Raw genomic sequence first — 23,598 nt, 5'->3', positions numbered from 1 at the left:
TACACATAAATAAATAAACACAAAGCATTGGCGTATTTGGACAATTTCTCGTTGTTTCCAGTGGCAATGTGACATCTGACAGTCTTCTAAGCCAATCAAAAGCCATTAAACATTGGAAAACCCTAATGACAGAGAAGCTTGAACACAGAAGACCAACACAGAATAAATGGCATTCCCTCCCTGGCTGACTAACCCCACCACCCTTCCCTCATCTCCCCCTCATGCCTCAAAGGCTCAGTTGTGAGCTCAAAACAAGCTGAGGGGGGTACGGACTACGGGGGCACGATGAGGGTCAGGCCATGCAGAGCTGTCCCTGAGACTTTACTCCATTTCCAGTGTCACTGAGGCGACCGGACCATATGCTACACTACAGCCTTTCAAACCGGTGCACCAGAGTCAAGAGAAATGGGTGATTACCTCACCAAATACCCAACACACACTCACAAACAAAAACACAGCACTATGAAGCCTGACAGGCAAACATCAAGGCAACCTCAAAAGGCCACAGTTGTCTCTTCATAAAGACAAATCTCACTGTTAAGAATAAAATAAATGTCAGGGATTACCACGAAAACCTTATAGTCAGCTGTGGATGGCCTGAGAAGACAGATGTACTATATAGCTGAAAGCTGGGAAATTTCAGCCAGGCGGCATTCTTGTGATTGGTTTGCACCAGAGCGCAGCGCACCGCAGCTATGCGATTGTTTATAGTACCAGTTCCCCCTGGCTGGGATAATAACCCAGTACTGTTTAGAGTGTGTTTCCAATCCTTTGTGTTCACCAACATCTCCCCTCCCTCACATCAAAACGAAATAATAACACTGTAATGTTTATTACAATGACACAAACCTCTTCGGAGTTAAGATTTAGGAAGGATTTTATTGAATCAACTTAATTTGTGCAACGGTTCCTTGTTTGCTCTGACATTAAAGGATTTACCCTCTAGGAAATTTGTGTACGACTAGTGTTTCATCGAGAAACAGTATGTCCATTAATTCTAACAGAATAAAACCTTCAGTCATTCAGCCCGCATCCATTTCCACAAAGTGAGACAGTTTACACTTCCACAACCAAATCTACACAGTATAATATATATATCTTCACCAGACAAAGTGCCCTGGTCGCCCGCCCAGCCAGTGGTGGAAAGTAACTAAGTACATTTACTCTAGGTACTGTAATTAACCCATTAAGACCTGAAGCAGATTCTACAAATGCTTTCTAAAATCAGTAGTTCTCACACTTTCAAGATTTTTCAAAAATGTTCAAACATAGCAGATGTACAAGCTCGCAGCACGTGCTGTGAGCTTGTATGTGCTGTGAGCTTGTATCTGCTATTTTCTAATAGCCAACGCCAAAAATCGAAGTATCAAAGTACGATTTTGAGGTATTTTTTACTTTACTTCAAGCAGTAGGTACATTTTTCAATATTTGATACTTCTACTCCACTCATCTTTAGTTACTTGCAGTAACTAGTAGCTTTAGATTATTAATTCAAAACATGCATTAAATACTTAAGCCCTAAAGTATTTTATATTTTGGCTATTCAAAAATAGAAAAGTCTTGCGACGTGTTGTGAACTTGTAAATCGGCTTATTCTTTGTTGTCAAATTAAGAAAAAATGTGCTTTTATTTTGTCCCTGTAAGTATTTTGATGCCAATACTTTTGGACTTTGTAAAAAGTAAAATCTTGAATAAGAGCCTTTTACGTATTTTTATATTGTGGTATTGCTACTTTTCAAGTAAAAAGAAATCAGAGTACTTCTTCCACCACTGTCTCCAGGTTGCCTCATGCAGTGCAGAGGGCAGTGTTGCCATGCCATGTTATTGTAAGCGACTTTGGGCTGTAAAGCTGCTTGAAAATATTGGTAGATGGGGCCTAATGCTGTTTATAAACCAGTGGTTCTTAAACATTTTCATGGCAAGGACCCCCAGATTAATATATTTGTCCGCGCAGACCCTATGTAGATCCGAAGCTAAGATCTACATAGCAGATCTGTAGGCTATTGTAGGCTACGGCTATTTTCAGTCGCTTCTTTCGGGCTTGTTTTCAATAGGCCTGGTATCTTATTTCTCTCGCACAATCTGGCAACACTGGAAGAGGGCAGCCTGCCACTGGGGACCAGCTGTTTCCATGTGGTGGCTGGCTGATGAGGCGACACCACAGGGAGGGCTGGAGGAGAACGGCCACTGGCCAAAAAATACAAGACACACGTACACACACAGCTGCACTCCAGTCCTCACTGCTGTAGCCAGTGTCCTAACAACGCCCCCAGAGGAGAGAACATGGGATTTGGGATACATTTTGAGACGTCTTGCAGTTTCTGGACCCATTAGGACAGTATGTGATGCTAAGGGAGAGTAATGGCACAGAAGACAATCGAACAGACTGTCATGTCTTTAGTGGGGCTCCCTCATTACCAGCGTTATGAAGATGCAGTCAGTATGGGATGGCAATGAGCGGAGAAGAGTTGGGCCGAGGCTGGGGCTGATTAGAGCTGGCCGGCATTTGATTAAAAGCGCAAGCACCCCACTGGAGTAATAGCCCTGCCATCAGAGACCGCTGTAACCCACACAACAAGAACCCAGCCATTAATGAAGCGCATGAGTCATCACGATTGATTGCTGCCAGGTTACAGCTACTGCACAGCGCGCAGATGCTAAACCTTTTTCATCTCCAGGACCCCCAGTTTGATATAGGCTACAGACCCCAATTGTTCATTTAACCCTGAGAGTCACAGACCCATAAGGGTCCATTTGGAGACCTGGTGGTCCCCGGATCCGACGTTGAGAACCAGTGACAACTCACAGTCACACATGCCTTTAGTCTCACATGGCCAGCCCTTCAATCTCACTCCACTCTGCGATCCGAGGTCACGCATGTCTGGAGTCTAGACTAGTGTAGTAGATGGCCACATGCTACAATGTAGTAAAGTGAACTTATAGGGGTATACATGCATGCAAGATTGAGCAGCATTGCGCTAAAGATGCCTGATGACACGCCGCATTGGTCATGACGCACATGCATGATTCCCGGAGCCAGAAAGGTTATACATGCTCACCAACATTTCTTGTGTAATGTACAAAGGGCACATCACAAGTCTTTGGCCTACAATCTAAAAAGCGTGAAGTGAAATAATGTTCATTTCACCTAACTCTGATAGTGAGAGAATTGACCCTCATGGGTCAGAGTTAAATGAACACTCTGGATTTTACTGTGTAAATATTTTTAGTAGTACTAGTACAACAGTAGTAGCAGTTAGATGTAGCGTCAGTCACGTAGTCCTGATTCAGCTGTCTCACCTCCAGGCCCAGACTGAAGGAGCTGTCTGGGTTTCTCATGTTTGAACACCGTCTCATAGGATGCTACTGCTGTTTACATCTGTGAGGCCAGACGTGCACTCTTCGCTACACTGACCCCTACATGCTTCCACTGATAGAAAGGCGGGGGGGGGGGGGGTAAAGGCGGGGGGGGGGGTAAATAAAGATGACAGCAATGTGTACACGCGCACGCACGCACGCACGCACGCACACACACACACACACACACACACACACACACACACACACACACACACACACACACACACACACACACACACACACACACACACACACACACACACACACACACACACACACACACACACACACACACACACGTGTCTGCTCTGGGTCTATCTACATACGGCTGGTCAAAGCTTTACTCTCCTCCTCCTAACCTAATCCTAATATCCTCCTCCATATTTTTGTGAACTTGTCAGCAAAATAAAAATAAATAAGTAAAATAAATAAACAATCTTTGTGAGGTCAGGTGTAAAGCATTGCATTCCACTGCCCTGCTCTGCCCCCCATCCCCGGGACACAATTTGGAACGGTCCAATTCACCCACCGTGAACCAGCCCACTGCACACTAAACTTCTCCTGGGGGTGAGGATGTAAGGGTGGGTGGGCAGGGGGGTTTGGGTGATGAACACAATTCCACAGAGGGAGAACAAAGGGAGTCATGCCTGGTTAGATATTAGAGACATGGCTATGGTGAACTGGAGGAATGGAGGATGGCGGGGGCGAGGGAGTCACCAGTGACATTACATGGTTTTATGATTTAATTTGGCATTCTCATGATTCTTCGGGTATTCTCTGGTTGTATCGTAACATAACCACCATGCTGTGTATACCTCACAGTTGGAATTCCATGGCTGTGACATTTCAAAAAGGTCAGAGTACTGTAAACTGAGAGAGGTCATAGTAACTCGGGACTATCAACAGAGCCCTGGCATCCATTGTGCTCAAGTGCACAAATAAAGAATTGCTTCTATTTCTTCAAAAATGATGATGCTAGAATATTGAATACAAGGCAAACTATTTCAAGCAGGTCACCTCCATGAATGTTTTTTTTTATATCCTTTAGTCGAATCATATTGAGATTTATATCTCATTTGTAAGAAGCACACAGAAGTTCACAAAATACAAAAGCAATACATCAATGGGTAAAACAGTATCATTAACCCACCTAACACCACCACACACACACTTTGTCTAACCACTGTCTAACCACTAAGTCCCAGACATTGAAGAAATCCAATGCTATTATTAATAACCTCAACCCACCCCCTTTTCTACCAATGTGAACCAATGGCATCAGGCTGATAGTATATGGGGCTTCAAATGTCTAATTCTCTCCTCAATCAATCACTGCACCCCCCCCCCCCCCCCACACACACACACACACACACCCCATACACACACAAGGGCATGCACACGCACGCACACACACACACACACACACACACACACACACACACACACACACACACAGACACACACACACACACACACACACACACACACACACACACACACACACACACACACACACACACACACACACACACACACACACACACACACACACACACACACCAATACAACAACAACAACAACAACAACAACAAAATAAACTAAAAATCACATGTACTGTATGGATGGACAAGCCAAAACCAAGCAAGACTCTGCTGGACTCTGCTGAGAGAATGGATTTGAAAGTTAATGTGTACTCTATCATCTAAACATAAATATAAACTGCCGGTCTTAGTAGAGGAGACAGCAGATAGCCTGGACGCGCAGAATGAAGTACCCCATAACCACTTAATTCAGAGGGGACTCATTTCTTTCCCCTGAACACGAGGAGCCTGCTGCCCAAACTAGAAGAGATCAATAGACGACTAGATTGAAGGCTGCTGTGATCACATCGCATTAGTTCTGGTGAGACATGATAGTCAAGCTTGCTTGACAGCATCAGCTGATTTCTGCCAAGCCCTCCCCTATCAGCTGATGCTCAACTGTCATTAGCCATTCACGTTATGGAACGCTCTTTATAAACGCTACATCTTGCCTATTCCTGCCACAGCATACGCATGCCTCCACCCCAGCTCCTCCTTTTTATGCTTGTCTGATCTTACAAATTTCATTGTCTGATGCCATTTTTACTGCTGCTCTGCAGGGGGTGCGCTTTGCTTGCTTTCTGCTCTCCCTGCCTGAGGCATTCCATGTATGTGCATAGAAGGACAGGGAGATACCACAACAGAGCCAAGTCACCAAACACACATTTAAATATCATCACCTTCTTAAAATAATGGCCTATGTAATATTTATCAAGTTTAAAACAACAATCAATATACTGAACCAAATATCGAATATATCTCTGCTGTCGGGCAGAAACCAGCTATGTCCAAAATATTAACTTTTCAGGAAATTAAAAAAACAATGTGCTTTTAGAACACAATACTGCCTCATCAAAGTTGGTATGTTGACTGGAAAAAAAAAAATTGTCAGATACTTGAATGTGTCCTTACATTATCATCATTTTACCCAAATACACCTCAAGTGGAGTTAGGTGGTTTTTGACCATTAATGTGGAGATTTCTTTCAGTCTGACTTCGTCATTCTAATCAATGATGGAAAACAACTATCTCCAAAGTTGGAGTTAGGTGGTTTGACCGACAGTTTGAGGATCCAATGGAGTTAGGAGGTTTTAGTTAGAAGCGCTTTTTAATACTTTTCATTGGTTCAATATTTGTCAAACCCACACACAGACATAAAGGATTTTCAATAGCACTGATTTAAAATATATATTTTTTTAAAGTAGAAAAATGTAGATAGCTGGTTTCTGGTCGACAGCAACAATATGATATTTATAAAAGAAATTAAGGAAATTATTTGAAAAAATGATATTGGCACAGTGGCGCAAATGTGACGCAAACCTCGGCCAATCTGTGAAGCGATGGGTCAGGTTGGCCAATCAGCGAGGCCAATGGCTACAACCCCCAAACACACAGAGATTCGGCGAGTCCTCCACAGACCGGTGGACAGACAGGGTTCGATTCCCAAGCCTAATGACCTTTGCCGCATGTCACTCCCCGTCTCTCTCTCCCTGTTTCCTGTCAATCTCTGTACTGTACTGTACTGTACTATACAAATAAAGGCAGAATAGCCCCCCTCCCCCCCAAAAAAAAAGAAAAAAGAAAGAAAATTAAGTAGTCTATCCATGACCAAGAGTAGCTGTAAGTCCTTGTTGCAGAACGAGGCTGAAATTACAATAAAAAAAACTCCTTGTTACAACACTGATTATATTATGGTTGTTCTGCATGGTACAGTGACTTACAACGAAACTAAGGAACAAGATGAAGGTAGTGCAGAATAATAATAACATCAATCTATTAATTTACCTCCCAGAACTCATGTAGGAGCTAAGGTAACAAATTGAAGAAGGTGGGCCTGTTGCCAATACATCACAGGGTGGAACAGGTGAAATTCAAGCACATGTGTAACATCATCAGTAATGCTGCCCCTGACTACTTGGGCTCCCAGCTACTATAGTTCATATCGTCATGGTCAAAACATTGGCTCATGCAAGGTGCCACGAGTGAACGGAGTAGCTGGAGCTCTTCTTTATACAGCGACCTTACTGTGGAACAGCCTTCCACTTAGCATCAAATTGTCATATTCCAGAGGGGTTTTTTGAGGTCAGCTCTGGGCTCATCTCTGGGGTAAGATAGCCAGTTAGAAAATGACAGGCAGGTCCTATGCACATATTTTGTGTGTGTGCGTGTGTGCGTGCGTGCATGCTACGTGTGCAAATGCGTGCGTAAATGTGTGTGTGTGTAAATGCGTGCGTGCGTAAATGCGTGCGTAAATGCGTGTGTAAATGCATTTAGGACATACGTATTTATTGGGATTAAAAAGGAAGATACTACAACAGGGATTTTTAGTTTCTGCTGTTTTCATATGAAGGTTGTTAGGAGTAATATTGTTTATGGTTATGGTTAATAGGTTGCTGTCTGTATTGTTTTTCTGACTTCAGGGACCATGTTGGAAAGTACATGTTATCCTGTTGACTTTTTTATCCGAAAATAAAATGAATGAATGAATGAATAAAAAAAATCAATCAATCAATCAATCAATCATGACTAAACACTACAATAGACTCCTCCTAGTGCCGTCAGTGAAACAGAAACATTGTCTGACCTCGTTCTGAAGTCTGTATTAATAGTGGAGTCTGTATTATGGTGGATCCATACTGGGAGAATTCACCTTACAATCACAGCACACAACATAAATTCCATACTGCACGTGTGGGCATGCTTGCATGGGGTTCCCATACTGTACATGTGGTGTGTGAATGTGCATGAGCGCATGTGCATATGCATGCCATGTACTGTAAAGGGAAGGGGCAGGAACCACTGATGCTTCATTGACATTCAGGTGGTGTGCAGCAGTGTGTCCACGGTGACTCCCCACTGCAGCAGAGAGCTGACAAAGGAGCAGGAATCAGTCGGAGGCACACGATAATACTGTCAATTCACTGTCTTAACCCATTCAATCCGGGAACGCATCTGTGTCATTTTAAGTGCCGCGTACCGAGTGCCGTGCTACGAGCTTGTATATCTGCTATTTTTGAAAAATCGTGAAAATTTGTGCAAATCTCTGAATATATATGTTTTTTTAAAGCGAACATTTGTAACTCAAATCTTTGCTTCTGGGGGATTCTACAAATTTCTCTTCAAAAACAGTTTTTTGAAAATGTTGCTATAATATCAGTGGTTCTCAAACCCAAAATGATATGTATTTGGCCGTGGACCACCCATCTCAAAATATTTTGTTCCAGGGACTCCCAGAAGTTGCAACAGAGTTAAAAAATGTTCTCTTTAAAATGTATATATTATTCAAAGAATTACAAAAACTTTCAATAAAAGAAATAAATAGCAGATCTACATGCTCATTGCCGCGCTATGAGCTTGTATAACTGCTATTTTTGAATAGCCAAAGAAATCTTAAAATGACACAGATGCGTTCCCGGTCTTAAAGGGTTAAACTCTTACAACGCGCATGCCCGCTCGCACGTGTGTGTGTGTGTGTGTGTGTGTGTGTGCGCCCCAGTGTGTGTGTGTGTGTGTGTGTGTGTGTGTGTGTGTGTGTGTGAGTTTTGTGTACTGTACGTGCAAAGTAGTAATGCATGGAGGAAGCACACAGGTTTATTTCTTTAAACAAGGTTGTGCTCTGAACTAGGGCAGACAGCTTTACTCTCATCACATCAAGATTAATAACTGTAATACAAATAGGTCTGGTCTAAACACAGCCACACAGTAGAAAGCCTAGTAGTGTAAATACTCTGTCCTACGACAGTGCCGCTTGACCAAAAGTGACTGTCATATGATGAAATCTATATATAATATATATATATAAATAATATATTAGGCTTAAAGGACCATACTGATGTTCTAGTATGTTTAGTTTATTGTCTATAACTCAGTGTACTTGACATCAGCACAGACAATTTTTTAAAAGTGCAGCGGTTTGTTTGGTCTTCGAGGAAGTGTTTGCCATTTATTTCTGTACAGTTTGAAAATCAACTTGCAGAGACTTGAAACTTGCTTGAGATACTCAGATGATGCTATACACAAAATATAATTGTGTGGATGCTTTTTTTTGTTGTTCAATCTATATTATTTTTGCGTTTGAATGTATTTCAAACTAAGTGCGTAACAGTCCCTGGAAAAAAATATTAACTGTGCAGTTTTGTTTAGATAACTTGACTCAATAATTCAAGTACATAAGTTAAATTTTGGATAAAATGTAAACAAATATAGACAATGTTTATGTACAATATTATGGCAGAAGCTGTGACGGGTATAGTTCTTTTTAACTCAGAATAAAAAAGATCTGTATCAAGTGATAAATATTTCCGTTTCTTCCCCTATTTTGCTTTTTTCTAAACCGCAAGACCACAGATGAAAAACATCAACATAAAAGAAAATTGAGGAAACGTTACTTGGTTGCAACAGCTGTCAGAATCATTCTGTCTCAGTAGGTCTGCCTCCAGGCTTGGAGAGGACAACCATAACAAGAACAAGAATGTCTCTAGGATTCAATTGGGAATGGAGTCTGAGATAGAGCTAGCTAACTGTGATAGCATCCTCTTCTGTCTTCTGGTATTTTCCCCACACACTGTCTTACTTGTCCACCCTCCTTGGAAGCCTGTCTGGACAGCGAGAGATGTATTGATTTTGCATAAAATATAATATATGTCCTGTTGTGACAATTGCGCTACTGAATAGCTAAACTTGCAGGGTTCTGTGCAACAAACTCCCACTGTTTAGTCTGAATGCCAGAAATCACCAAATTGATTTAGCGATTATGGGTTTGTGTCCTCCCAGTGGAAGATAATAAACAAGCCATAGGAAAGGATTCACCAAAATGCACAGACAGGCAGGAGGAGGCCTGTTCTGCTCCAGTGACCAATGCTAACACATGATGTCATGTGAAACATATAGGAGTAAGTTACTATGAAGGACATCACAAGGTTCTTTCTTCTCTGACATAGAGGATCAGGGATACACTGTAAGTATGGAGTGGAGGAGATTTTAAGGAAGCTAGAATTACGGGAAGCTAGAATTACCAAAGAAAACAAAAACTACCCCCCACATCATCACACACACACACACACACACACACACACACACACACACACACACACACACACACACACACACACACACACACACACACACACACACACACACACACACACACACACACACACACACACACACACACACACACACACACACACACACACACACTCTCTCTCTCCTTCAATCCCCTTTCAGTGCACTTGAAATTCTGGACCCATGCTGGTTAGATTCAGCAACCAAAGCTTTCCCAGAGCTACAGGAATTGCTGTCACTGGGACTGAGCACTTCAGAGAATGAATACTCCACATTCATTTTAAAAACTACAACACTGAATGAATGCTAACCTGCGATTGGCATATTGGTGCTATTTCCCTGAGTTGACACCAATGAAGGATTTCAATGTAGATGTTCTTAACCGGTGTATCTCTCTTGTAGCATTCATGGCATTATATTGATATGGATTGCAACGTTACTTAAAGGAAACAATGTCTTATCACCTTAATTAATAAAGTAGCCCTTTAAGTTGATGTGAGTGAGACATTTTATTTTGTTTGTAAGCAAAACCTAAGGGGTATTGTGGCGATACTTGATTGATATATAACTATTTTCTGGCAATATCTAGCCAGTTAAACTCTGCCTCCCATTTCTTTTCTTAAGATAGATAGACCTTCGATCCATTGGGGAAATTCCAGTGTCATCACAGTCCGCAGTAATCAAGAAAACAGAACAGGTGCAGGTAAGAGTAGAGGGACACAACTAAGATGAATACATATAAAAGTACATAAATGTACCGGTAATAAAGATAAAGATGAGAATAAAATGTGTGTGCATATTGAGGACTTGACATGAGGCACAGCTGCAACTGAACCGGAGATGGTGTTTGACATGGTTATGGTCATAGGGCCAAAGAGATATGGCTTCAAATGCAATGCAAAAAAAAATGCCATAACACATATAATCATTCTGTTTCTGAAACAAATGTAGCCTAAACTGAGCAGAACAGAGGCTACATGGATCACAGAGGAAGGTGGATGCTCTGCTCTCTCTTTCACAGATTTGAATACAGCTTAGTGCTAGTCATGAGAGTGAAGTCAATCAATAGGTTAATTAAGAGATTAATTGACTGTAACTCTCACCAACAACCAGCACAAGGGTCAGGCCAATAATCAGTTGAACCTGTCATACACACACTTTATACAAGTAGAAAAGTCATTAAAGATATAATTGTTCATAATTTGGATTGATGAAACAATCACCCGTTTCTATAGCCTGGCTCCAGCCCCTGAAATCGCTAGCCTCGCATTCAGGGTCTGGTGACGCTGTAAAAGGTGGAGTTTTCTCGGTTGAAAATCTAACCGGCGGCCCGGCCCAATCGGGATTGGGTTAATCCAGTATGAATCAATCGCTAAAGAGTCCCACTTTGGCCACGCCCCCATCTCAGAAAACGGCTGCAATGAGAGTTGCTTTCAGACTGAATAATGGAGTGAAACAAAATGAAAATTCAGGCTGAGTGTCAGGCTAGCGTTTCTCTGCTTGGACTTCAATCTATGGTTTCTGTATAAGAGGGTAAAGCATCATTATCTGCTGAGCTGAGGAGGACTGATCACGTTCTTCATCTCAACCTGTGGGCCGGGGCCTACTGGTGGGCTGTGAGGATACTGCAAGTGGCCCCCAAATAATTGCCAAAACACTGAGATTTTGATGATAACATTAATATGAAAAAATATATCTTTAAAACCTTACAAAGTGAATTGTGATAATGCAGAACAGATATGTACATTAGTATTGATCCAAGCTGAAACACAATCGATTGATTGGATGGATGGGCCGCTAACGCTTTTGAGATTTTCAAGTGGGCACTGATCCAGAAAAAGTTGAGAACCACTGGTGTATAATAACATCACATGATTCAAGCCCCGGAGCACAGTGTAACTGCACATGGCATTATGCTGAGCTACGATATTAGTGTGCCAACAGGCCGATCAGTGCTTTCAAATGCATAATGAGTGCATCTGAGAGAATGCCAGTCTATGATAATCACAAACAGACTGAAGATAACGGATATCTAGGTGACGTTGCCAAGCTAGGGGGAAACAAACAGCATGGTGTCCATAATGGCTGTTTATGGACTCTAGCATTATCATTCATACAGCTACAGCTTCTCAGGAATGAGCTTTAAGTAAACCCGAAGGACTGAAAAGTATCCAAGACATTAAAGCTTAAGACAGCATTTACACACCTTAAAGGTAGGGCAACAGATATGGCACAACTTCAGATATTTACCGTACATACTATCCCATGACTTGTACATCAGAGTAATTCTGTGTTTGTATTTGAGGGGGACAGAGAGATAATACGAGATAACAAAAGAGAGAGAGAGACAAAACTGCAATACTAACGGTGTATTTGTCTGTGTTTCCACTGTTATAACTCCACCATCTGTGGATAGTGGTTCCATTTGTACACTCTCAAAGTTAAAATGAACGCTCAGGATATTACAGTGTCTAGTAGAACTGTTATGTGTAATCCAGAGCAGAAAATGACTGGCCCTGTGCACTTAAAGCTGCCCTCTGTAACGTTCACATCCTACCAGGGATTCAAACCCGGGTTCCCTGCACAAGTGCTAAAATGTTTACCACTGAGCCAATAGCATGACTGCCTGCTTGCTCAAGGATTTTTTTAATAACCTCCATTTCTCAATAGAAGAGCAGGGAGACCAAATACAACTGCTGCAGTTGTGTTCATTTAGTTATATTGTATCAACATACTCTACCATACAGACTGGTAAAAATATAAATGTATTCACAAAAACAAGTTACATAGTGGAGCTTTGAGAGGCTGTTGAATTAGCAGCCTGGGCACTGATACAGACATAGATCAGAGACGGGACAGGCATTTTATCATGTTTTACTTTAGATACAAAACGGACAGGACATAATAATAAATTATGGAGGGAGTTTTAATAGGCTAACATCTTGGGAAATGTATCCTCATACTATGGCAGACTTTTTTATATGCAAAAAAGAAATCACAGCGATATCGTCCCTGTCGGGTGGAAACCTGATGTCCAAAACCATACATTTTGTATTATTACTACTAATTTGTAATTTAATAGTGAAAACAGACAATGTACAAGCTCACTTTGTGCGACACTCTTCCATTAATGAAGTAGGGCAGGGTTTCTCAAAGTGGGTGCCGTGGCACCCTAGGGTGCCGTGACACCAGTCCAGGGGTGCCTCAGAATGTTTTGATACTATTTGGAATTGATCCATATCACTTTTGGACCTACACTAAATCTCTTTGTCAATAATATATTTTTGACGTTCCACCCAGAGTGGTTAAACGTCAAGTATAGAATTATTTTCAACTTGCCCTAATGGAAACTGATATTCTCTCAAGTTTTCCTCATGACATACTGTATCTTAGGCGGAAATATTTACATTTTTAAGTACCGTAATATGACATAAATGAAGGGTCCTATAAGTAAGTAAGTAGCAATGTAATTCAGGGGTGCCGTGGATGAAAATGTTATTTACAGGGGTGACCTGAGCCAAAAAGGTTTGAGAACCACTGAAGTAGGGCATTCATTTCCGGGAAAACAACATACAACGTTGAAAATAAAGGTTTCTGCCTGACGGCGACGATATACTTTCATCTCTGTGTGACGTCACACACTGTAGTCTGTAGGTATATGAGAGAGAAAGAGAGAGAGATACAGTAACAGAGAAATATGATGGAATGTTAATAAGCCATGGTGTATAAACATGATTAAATATATTCGTTCTAATTAAAAACGCAGGGCTTGGTTTAGCAAATCCACAGAGGCAAAGACAACATTAATGATAACAAATGCAAATTAAAGTTACAGCTGCAGTAATCTTCCAGGAAGAATTATGAAAAGCACAGGGTACAGAGTAAAATTCTGAGTGTTAATTTAACTCAGACACTGTACAAATGTAACTAAATAGACCTAACTAAAGAGTCCATTTGGTTACATTTTTGAGTTAAATTAACACTTATGTAAGCACCAACTTGTGAAGGGGCGGTCTCCAATTGCCCCTCTGGCACAGATGCCTGTGAAAAGCATCACATCAACGGACGGCTGCCAGCTCATGATTTAGCACTATAGGAGACGCCTTCTGTCTGGGGGATGTTGTGTGGCATAAACAGATCGACTTGAATAGACACAAAAGGTTAACTGAACCAACCATCCATGAGCTGCTTTACTGTCTCACCACCACAACAGAGTATAGTATGGGGTTGAGGGCGGGTCACACTGTGGGTAGGGGGGAGAGAGAGAGAGAGAGAGAGAGAGAGAGAGAGAGAGAGAGAGAGACTTCACTAGGGTATACGTTTGGGTTGGAGACACCTCATCAAGAGGCCTCTTGAGGACTATGCTGGTTGACGGGAACTGTCCTGTAGCATGTTCCTTTAGTTTACCCATAATCCTCTCCGGTAATAAATAAAGACAGCCGCAGAAGCCACGCTACTGGCAAAGCCAATCAATTTGCCTCCTAGAGATTAGCCTAAACTACTTAGCAGTCAGTGCAACAAATCCAGAGGAACTCCGCAGTGCTGTGGGAAAGCACGAGAGATACTGTACTGCATGCATCACTGTCTCTGATCTCGCCAAACATGATGAAACTGCACCACACAAATCTGATCACGCAATCTTCCACATAAAGCACTGTGGATGCTACAATCTTCAGAATTATTGTTTTTACAGCAACCAACTACATCAAAAATGATCCAGAAGTTGATTTGTCCATAGCTGCACTGTGTGGCAGAACGTTTAGACACAGATGGACTATTTGTAGAACACAATCACATACCATTACTAGCTGCATGAAAATCAAACTCCAAGGATTTTTTGTGTTGAATCAATAAGTCATTATGACCCAAGTAAGCATTCCAACATACCGACCACTTGCCTCCAATTAGAGAGGATTGCGTCAGGCTGAGCCTGTCAATGAGAAGTGTTTTCAGGGATTTCCCAGTCAGACTACAGCATAATTGATCTTAGAAAAAAGGTCTGTCGCCTTCTATGCCTAGCCTGGTAAACCCTCCCTCCGGAAATCTCATTTTCATTCGATGTCAGGAAGGAGTCTGGCATGAACGCCCATTCTGCAATATTGGGGAGTTTCCAGCGAAATCAGGACCTAACCGCGCCTATCAGCGTCGTCGCTCATCGTTCTGTGATTGACAGCTTACGTTGGCCAATCAGGTGGCGAGTTCGAGTGAGCCCGAATGAAGCCGAGTGCAGCCTGAGTGACGCCGAAAAAAGACGAACGGCAGCCATTGTTGTTCTGCGAGTGCCTTCACTTCTTACTTTTGTTTTTAAAACGGTCTCAAACTTCTTTTTTGAGGCACGGAATTTACTATTAAGATATCGTTTGGATAGAATTTAGTTGTTTAACTTCATATATGTGGTCAATTAATCATGACAGAGCCTATTTAAAAATATAAATTCAGAGAACCGGGAGGGGCGGGCTGTGACACGCATGTATCCGCATAAGGCAACCTATTTTGGGCTGGGCCGTCTCAAAAGTCCCGCTGCGTCATATTAGTGACGGAGGTCGTAAAAATCCACTGCAATTGGCTGAAGGGGTTGTCAGTCAACGGTATTACTCCCGCCCAACTCCAGCCCGCAGCCAATATTGCAGAATGGGCGATCATGCCAGACTCCTTCCTGACATCGAATGAAAATGAGATTTCCGGAGGGAGGGTTTACCAGGCTATTCTATGCCCCCCCCCCAACCTTAACCTGGAACACAGACGTGAAGGACTGTCGATTTGTCTCTCCCCAGACCCCTGAACCCACACTCGCTGTGGACCGGGATTAAGGTCAACAGCCAAGAAATCACTTCCTGTTTGAGACAAACATAACAGATCACATAACCACTGGATTGTACACACCATAAGACCACAATTAGCCATGTTCGCAGAAGGGAAGCTGGGCAGGGATGGGCAATATTTGTCGCTGCACCAGCAACTCCAACAGGTTGGTCAAGGGTACCTGTCCGTAGGGGTGTTGAACTGTGAGGAATAAAGTATTCCTTCCTCCGCACGGGCTACATCCTCCCAGTGAAGCACCTCACTGGCAGGTGAAAAGAAGTGACAGGCGATTTCATGTGTATCGGAGGAGCCGTGGTAGGGTGGTTTCAGTTCCATCCATTGGAACAACCAGTTTGAAGACCACCCAGTAGGGGTCAGCAGTGATAAGAATACACACGTGTGTGGGGAAATGTCAGCAAAAATAAATGTATTATAAAAAAGCAATAATATACTGGATTACAATGCCTGTTGAAATGTAGCAGCCATATTCATTAGTTACATGGAAATGTTTGACACATGATTTTGAGGAAAACGGAAAAAGGTTTATATCAGGGTGTCAGATCCTAGGGCTGTCCAGCATTATTGATCTTGATTCAGTTGCCGTGTGACATAATATTATTTACAAATGTACTGACCAAACATTTAACATTAAGAAATGTGTCATGGCAGGTGTAGCTGTAGTGTTTTTCACTGAAAGCGTTTTAAGCTGTGTGTGTGTGTGTGTGTGTGTGTGTGTGTGTGTGTGTGTGTGTGTGTGTGTGTGTGTGTGTGTGTGTGTGTGTGTGTGTGTGTGTGTGTGTACTGTATGTGTGTGTGCGTGTGTACTTTATGTGTGTGTGTACTTTATGCGTGTGTGTGTGTGTGTGTGTGTGTGTGTGTGTGTGTGTGTGTGTGTGTGTGTGTGTGTGTGTGTGTGTGTGTGTGTGTGTGTGTGTCTGGGCACGCGCGTGTGTGACCGAATGGATACATTTCAAGTTCACCCTGCAATTAAATCAACTGATTAAAAGCACTGTGGTGTTAGTGCTGCATTGGGAGCACAATCCAGGTCACTGACATTAACAGTATAGTCCACATGTCAACGTTTTGACACAGCATTCATAGCAGTAATAGGGGCTGTGTAAAAGCGTTTTTACGAGCTTGTGTGGAGCAAGCTGGTCTATATTCAGTCTAGTGACTTTTTCATGACTTTCTCCTCATTGGCTGTCCTTTAAGTCAGCTCCGGTCCCAGAATTCAAAGCGTCACTGACTGAGTGACTGAATCAGTCAGCGCAATACGTTCACCCGAACGTCCTCTCAGGCTATGGGATCACAACTCCCGGCGCTACATAAGGAGGGAAATGTGCATCAGTTGGTTGAATAATCTAAACATGTTTTATTTAATTGATGTTTTATTTGATTGCTTGATGATTGATGAATTGATACAATCTGTCTAGTTACATTATTAGATAATTAAAAACTCTGCAGCCGCAATGAGGCGCTCAGGTCAGGATTATATTACATAAAAAAGAATAGATTAATTGAGAGCGATACACATGCACTGACAGAGACGCCCCTGCTCAATGATTGTGGGTGTGTCTCTCCAACCCTTTGCATAGGAAAGTGACATTGATGAGCTGCACTCCTCTCCCAAAAGTTGAACTATTTTCTGCTTGAGAGCCAAGAGCTCTGAAACGCTATGCTTGGCACTAGGACGAGGAGTGCTCCAGCCTGTGTTTACCATAGAAATGCATGGCACCAAAAAACACTGTAGTCTCACAGCCCCTTAAGGCTCGTTTATACTTTAACGCACAACAGACATGTTCAGCTGATCATACACATCATTCTGTAACTGTAGTGAGTTGAAAATCTGACAAAAATGTGAGCCACTGGCTGGCAGCAGCACATGCGCATACGTTCACACAGTGATAAATGTGGATGCTGGCCTGAGGTGAGTACTCACATTAAGGGAATAGATACAGGCACAAGCACAGACCCCGAAAAAACAGGAGCTGGGACATACTACGCCTTGCCAAGGGCTGCTGTTGTGGCTGTATGTCTGCAGGACACTGGGTCTAGCTGGAATTTAGGTCTTTGTGACTACAGAATACCAATTTCCCTCCCTCAGAGGAGAGAGCCAGAACAGTAACCATGGCAACAAAAAAAAAGAGAATGTAATTCCTAATTTCTCAGAAGAAAAATATAAATAAATGCTGGAATCGAATAGAGCTGTAGAACAGTGGAAGTGTGTTTGCATAAGCTAAATGGTTTGTGACTGTACACAAATAGCACCAATTATCTTCACGCAAAACTGTGTTGTGCGCGTTACTGTAGAGTGTAAACGTATGTTCCAGTCCAGAGCAGAGAGTTCTCGTTTTCTGCATAATAATGATGTTGTAATTACTGTGACCAGAACCGTGGTTTTTGGAATCTAAAATAGATAGGACTCAAACACCACACCCGGTTCATAATATTATGACTTCTCAAGCACACCCAAGACCATTTTCATCTCCCTGGGGAAGCTCAGAGTGCTGAAGCTGAGACCTGAGCCGACTAGCAGGATATGACTACTAGATATACACACGCACACGCACACACACACACACACACACACACACACACACACACACACACACACACACACACACACACACACACACACACACACACACACACACACACACACACACACACACACACACACATGTCTGGCACTGGCAAAGGGCCAAGGCTCCTGCTGGGTGCAGTGACCCTGGGCTCTGACAGGCTCAGAATAACAAGGCTTCTCAAATACAAAAACAGCCCATTTTTGGCCAGATTATCACCCTTTCCACTTGTGGCCCGCTATCACAGATAGATCTGGTCATGGTTACCAGCATCTCATCACTGCGGCTTTAAGCCCCCATTGAGTGAAATTAAATGAAGGGCTATAGAAGAGTAAGCTGCTCACCACGGAGTGGGAGTGGTACGAGGGATGTCATAATGAATAGCGGTGAGGTTTTAGTCAGGGATAAGGCCTGTTACACACACGCATTCCAGCACCTCCCACAAGTTCTGCGGAAGAACTGAGAACCTGGATATCCCGGTGATTTAGAGGGATTAAAGTCCTTGCCATGTAAGGGGTTGAATCCAGACAAGGCCTCACTGTCACTCACTCATCCCGCTCTCTGTAATTAACCACTTAAGCCCTATTTTATACTTTGTCTATTCCAACCTCCAAGCTCACAACCCCTTGCGGTGCGATACGTTGTGAGTTTGAAGATCTGATTTTGTTTTAGAAAAATGATATTTCTTTAGAAAAACACATTTTGGAAACATTTTACTATTTTCGTCCAAAATAGGGACGCCAGGATTAATATTAAAGACGAAAACAGGTGCATAAGAAAGTTCATAGATAAATGGGTCGTTCTACTGGCAACTGTTTTAGACTACTAATAAAATGATCATTCAGATCACAAGCACATGGTTTAGATTTGGACTTTCTGGCCCCAATACTGCACTTACATCACACTGCATGCCATTTGAGTGCAATTTCACTAACTAAATATACGCATATTAAGCTAAATTCTTCCATGTTCCCGCCAACTGTACAAAAGGAGGTCAACTGAGTACCAAGAAGACACTATTAATTTGTAATGAATGTTAACGTAATAAGACAAGTGAAATCACATGAGATCACAAGACCTGTCCGTAGAACACAAACATTCAAAAAGCAGTAAATGTGTTGAACTGTAGCAAAAATGAAATAGTTCTAAGGCATTTGGCCCTTACATGGAATAATGCCTTCATTACCTTTAATTACAAGATAATTATATTAATCATCATCACCATAACCTTTATTTAAACTCAGAGTACAATTGAGGTAGCCTGATTATCAGACAGAAGAAGCATTCCACTCAGTGGAGTGGGCTGGGTCTATGGTCTGGAGCCAGGCTACCTCAATTGTACCCTCATTTACAAGCCAAAACCTGAATGTAATCCACATAGCACGAGGTTGGAATCAGTATTTCAAACATAGCACATTTATGTGCCATTACTATACAGAGTAAACTATGATTCTAGCACACAAAAACTATAAGATTATAAAAGTGGACGTTAGTTAATCAGTTCTTCCTGTGCCCGTGATCAACCTTTTTTCAAAGCATTGTGACGTGTGTATGTCAATCTCTTCAGAAGTTATGTCAATTTTGTCAAATGTTCTTCCTTGGCCCCGGAGGCGGCCAAGGAAGTTAAGGAATATGACTTCCTTAACTTTAACTTTAACAACGTACTGCTGGATCAATCCATATTTCAATTCAATCCCTATTTCAATTGAGTGGCCATTTTATTCTTAATTCTACCCCATTATGACATAAGGGAAAAATGGCCATTGTTTGAATATGGCCAATGGCAGACAATCTCAAGCAGTCAATTGCTACCAACCCAACCTCGCATGCCCACAGCAGACTGGCCCTGCTGGTTCTGTGAAAGGAGACGTCCCCAGGGACAGACCCTTTGATATCAATTAGGGGGCATTCCCACATTGGCCCCCTTTGACAAAGCTTTGATTCATTCAGTGCAGGACTTCCGAGTGTCACTTTCCAATGGAGACAGCCACAGAAAGGCTGCACAGCAGGGATGCCCAGTTTAAAGCTAAATGGAGCACAAATGTACCTACAGACCACTAGGCAGAGGAAGGGCCTGAGAACGTGTCCATTTTCGTGCTCTGGGGGGACAAATTAAATCTTACTAGTCCATACCCGGGGATGTGTGCAGTCAGTTATGTGCTGTGCTGTACAGCAATAGTCCCAAACATTTTTGGATATATTGGAAGGGTCCAAAACCCTTACAATAAATTCAATACCATATTCATTACCAACCACCCACAATGTATGTCAAATTGTGTGTTAAATGTTGAAGTAACGAAGAAACTTTTATCCATTACAAACCAACAATCAGATGTATATAGCATTGTACTTTATAGTTGCATAATGGAGATATTTGATACTGGTATGAGTAATGTGACTTCATCTCGTTTAGACTTTGATGAGACAGGGGTTATGAGTTGGAGTTACATTAGGTCTGAGTAGAATTACTGGTCTACCTTAAGCCAGTCCACCTTAAGGCCAGGCTAGCTCATTTCATTAGCTTGTTTACTCTGTGACATCGTGTCTAATTTTGGGTTTGAACCACAAACAGAGCCAATGGATATCAGCATTATTGTTATTGTTATTATTATAGTCCATACCCGGGGTTCCTATGAGTTGATGTCTGCCTGTCAGTTACAACACACAGGGGGGGCAGGTTGGACCCCCAGCAAATGCTTCGCGGGAGTCCCCGGACCCAGCGCTCTGCTTCGTAGTGAGGGGATGTGCTCTCTCTCTCTCCCACAACCATGAGAAGTTGATGTTTAAGCTGTTTGAGCCGGACGGCAACAGTATAACAGAGTGGGTCCGCGGATTCCACACATGCCCAGTTTGATGATCATCCCATAGCTTGCGGGTCTATAACCATGGCGACGGCTGTAACCATGGCGACGATAGCTCTCAGAGCCCGAATTCAGAATCTCCGGTGTTTACATAAAAACGCTAATAAACAGCTTACATTTTGGGAAAGTGAAAAATGGGCGTTGCTATTTTGTGCATATGCTAATGGTCAATGCCCGTGTGCAAATTCAGATCAATTGCTCCAGCCACTGCGGAGAACCGGGCAGAACAGATAGATTTTGAGGACAGAGGTTTGTAGAATTATAGGAGGATGTTGTGTTGCTCTCCTTGGAGGCTTATGCACTAGCTTCCTCTTTAATTGGGAGGGCACTGCTGCCCTGTCAATATCTGCCCAGAAGGCATACTAAGTACAGCTGGGGCAACTGATTTGTGATTTATTCCGTTTTTGTTTTCTTGCTACTGCTGACCTTTCTGTGGCAGCAGTGGCTCTGGAGGTCCTCTCTCCCCTGGCATCTGGAATGTTCTAGTAGGTTTGATGCCCTTCTCCATATTATAGCTGCCCCCGCTGTTGATGTGAATTCTGGCCATACATTGTAAAGTGCTTTGAATTATCTACTGTAGATGACCAGAAAGGTGCTATATAATGCAAACCATTTACCAGTTTACCATTGCCCCCCCCCACACACACACACACACACACACGTACAATGCGAGTACAATGACTTAGACATATCGATCGGATCGGCAGTGCGACGTAGGTGTGAGGGCCTATGCGGCCCAAGAGGCCCCAAATTCAATTACTGTCGGAGAACAGTGGGAGGCAGACGCAGAGGCCTAGCCAGGTAGAGGCTGGGAGAAGTTCAGAATCCAACACATCTTGGTTGTGACGTCATTGTATTGAAGTCAAGAGGGCAGCAACACGAACGACGCAGCAAATCCCAGCTCGGTCTACACCGACCCTGCTGATCGTTACATTGTTCAGGATTTCGCTGTGCTTGCTCATAGCTGAACAAGGACACAAGGAGGGTGTTTCGGGCGGCAGGGGACAGGAAAGGTGAATCCAGCCCACTGTCAGGGCTTTAGGGTAAAATAAGGCACCACGAGATCGGGATAATCCTACGATATCACACTGCTGGGTGGCTTTGACATATTAATCAGCCTTTGGAATATCAATGAGAGATTCATTATTCATTGAGGGGGAGCGATGCCGGCTGTGAAGTTACTGTGCGACTGGGACATGCTGCCGACCACCAGGGGCTTCAGCCACTGTTTGACACCGAGAGGAAGTGGGATGCAGCTCCATGACTTCAATCACGGCGTAATCAAAGAATCCGAATTTATTCATCAAAAGGGCAATGTTCAATGGAATCATGTTATGTGCTTGCTGGGTGCATGGGCATATGAGCAAACAGTTGGAGGTTTCCCCCATCATGCATCTGTCATACAAAAAAACAACAAAGAGATTCCTGGTTGTGTTTGCATATGTCTCATCCTGACTGCCTGGCAATATGGCTGTTCACAGACAGAGTCGACTCAGAGCAGACTTAGCCAAACAAACATGAGAAGGGGTTCCGCAAGGACGGCAAGCTCTGTTACCATAGGAACAGGACAGATATTATTATAAAAAGGCATCACTTGTCCCAATGCACCTGTGCACAATATAGAATCCAATGCAGAAAATAGAACCCAGCATCCTACTATTGGCACCATTGCTCAATCTGATGACTTTGATGTTGCTATGCGTCAGTTAGCCCATACAGTGTAACACTTTGCAGTGGTCATGAAACGTGAATGGGCCGCTGTATAAAGCATTGTCATGCTGTATTTTCAAACACCATGTTGCCTGTTTATGTCTTCATGCATCCCACAGTAAGAGGCTTTCACCATCAATTGTGTTTTACCATTTCCAGACTCATTATTGTCGCTTTTATTGCGATCATGGCAGATCTATGCAGAGATGAAGCAAATGCTGTTGCTGCAGCTGGAGGTAAAAAGTGCCCCAGGCACTGAATAAATCTATTCTTCCAACCCGCTTTATTAGTCTACACACACATGACATGATGGAAAATCCGGGCATCCAAACATTAGTCAGTCTCTCACATCCCATCAACTGAAACTCCCCCAGACGGTCCCCAGTCTGGGAAATCTGACAGGAGAACCTTAACAAGTTCAACCAATTTTCAGAGGGACTTACATGGGTCTGATGTACACACATCCCTATTAGATGGCTGGTTGAAATGTAATTTCTTCTTCAGACCGTTAGGGAGAGTCTTGCAATATGGGAAACATGGCATTGCTGATGGGCGAGCATTCACTCACACTCAATGTTTGTGTGGACCAATCAGCATAGACAGAGATGTGTTCATCTAATGAAGACTTCTGAGACTTCT

At 42.7% G+C, this 23,598-nt stretch overlaps 1 protein-coding gene across 2 annotated transcripts in view; it reads right to left on the bottom strand.

Annotated features, from left to right (window-relative positions):
- Positions 1–23,598, bottom strand: part of LOC311064860 (FERM, ARHGEF and pleckstrin domain-containing protein 1-like) — a 66,462-nt gene that overhangs the window by 28,059 nt on the left and 14,805 nt on the right. The window lies entirely within an intron of this gene.

Source organism: Gymnoscopelus microlampas, assembly GCF_963454915.1.
Source record: "Gymnoscopelus microlampas genome assembly, chromosome: 17".
NCBI classification, from domain to species: Eukaryota; Metazoa; Chordata; class Actinopteri; order Myctophiformes; family Myctophidae; genus Gymnoscopelus; species Gymnoscopelus microlampas.
The sequence above is the reverse complement of the archived record's forward strand: the minus strand, read 5'-3'. Positions and strand labels throughout refer to the sequence as shown.